Here is a 1,649-nt window from a genome sequence, read left to right as displayed (position 1 = left end):
GTGCTTTATTTGTTCTGCACTTAGTTACTATATTATAATTTCATTAATCATTTATTATATTTTATATACTGTATTCATTATATTCAAATATTTTATGTCATATTTCATGTAAACATTTTGTGTGCCTTGAGATAAATCCAATCAGTTTTCCTACTAACTTAATTTCCTAATAACTAAATTTTCTGCTCTCACTATCTGGACTGACTTGGGTCGACGGCCGCGACTGCAAGCCTTTTCAGATGGGGGGGGATAATCTGTAATGATATTTTTAAATCAATTGATAAAATTAAATTCTATTAATATTGCTTAATAATGTGTTGGCGATTCTCTACCTAAATTGCATCCCTGTTCCTAAATTTTGGCGAAATCCTTTCTTTATCATTAGTAATAGTGATCTTGTTCTCTTTTCCAGTACTCTTATCTACAGCAGACACATTCAATATGCCATTCGCATCAATATCGAAGGTAACTTCAATCTGTTGGACACCTCTAGGTGCAGGAGGAATGCCAGTTAATTCAAACTTTCGAAGAAGATTATTGTCCTTGGTCATTGATCACCCTCGTAAACTTGGATCAAGACACCTGGTTGATTATCAGAGTAAGTTGTAAATGTTTGTGTCTGACGAGTTGGAATGGTTGTATTACGTTTGATGAGCACAGTCATTACACCACCAGCAGTTTCAATTCCTAGACACAGTGGGGTTACATCCAACAGCAACAGATCTTGCACTTGTTCAGATTTATCACCATTCAAAATTGCAGCTTGGACTGCAGCACCATATGCGACAGCTTCATCTGGATTAATACTTTTGTTAAGTTCTTTACCATTAAAGAAATCTTGCAGTAGCTTCTGAATTTTAGGAATACGAGTAGATCCACCTACCAGGACAATATCGTGGACTTGAGCTTTATCTAATTTTGCATCTCGCAAAGCCTTTTCAACAGGTTCGAATGTGCTTCTAAACAAATCAGCATTCAGTTCTTCAAAACGGGGTCTTGTTATGGTTGAATAGAAATCTACACCTTCAAAGAGAGAATCAATTTCGATGCTGGCTTGAGTACTTGAGGACAGGGTTCTCTTAGCCCTTTCACAGGCAGTATGTATGAGAAATTACATTTCATATATATAGAGAGAGATATATATAGAAGACAGATAAATTTAAACACCTAAAACCAATATTAATTTGGAATCAAAGCAAGGCAATTCCTCAACAATATTAATAATCGTAACCTTGTATAAGAATTTTAACACAATTATAAAAAATAATCGAAATTAAAATAAAAATTAAGAATTGAACAAACTCGAAAAGTAAAAATGCGAAAGGGAAAATATAAAAATTGTTAATACGTAAGAATTAATCTCCTTTTAAAGAGCTCGGTTACCCAAAGAAAGTTTTCTCGGTTACATGAAATTCGAATTCATATTACAAGAATTTATTAAGTAAATAGTTCAGTATTTAAAATCATTATCTGGGATTTGGATATACTTATGGATTACGAGGAAATGACGACGCCCTTATACTTATACTTATAGCCTCCGCCCTAAGGGGGTCTGAAGTCTCGTAATTTTGCCTGAAAGGGCAATATTTTATGATTCATGCAGTGTCTCAAGAATAAAGCTTTGAATATTATAATGAATCATAAGTAAA

At 33.5% G+C, this 1,649-nt stretch overlaps 1 pseudogene; it reads right to left on the bottom strand.

Moving 5' to 3' along the window:
• Positions 1-332: 332 nt before the first annotated feature.
• On the bottom strand, positions 333-1,102 carry LOC146996338 (heat shock cognate 71 kDa protein-like; annotated as a pseudogene).
• Between the last annotated feature and the right edge of the window lie 547 nt (positions 1,103-1,649).

The sequence above is a fragment of the Stegodyphus dumicola genome, chromosome 7 (genome assembly GCF_044657685.1).
Source record: "Stegodyphus dumicola isolate Sdum_Otavi_A_Nest chromosome 7, ASM4465768v1".
NCBI classification, from domain to species: Eukaryota; Metazoa; Arthropoda; class Arachnida; order Araneae; family Eresidae; genus Stegodyphus; species Stegodyphus dumicola.
The sequence above is the reverse complement of the archived record's forward strand: the minus strand, read 5'-3'. Positions and strand labels throughout refer to the sequence as shown.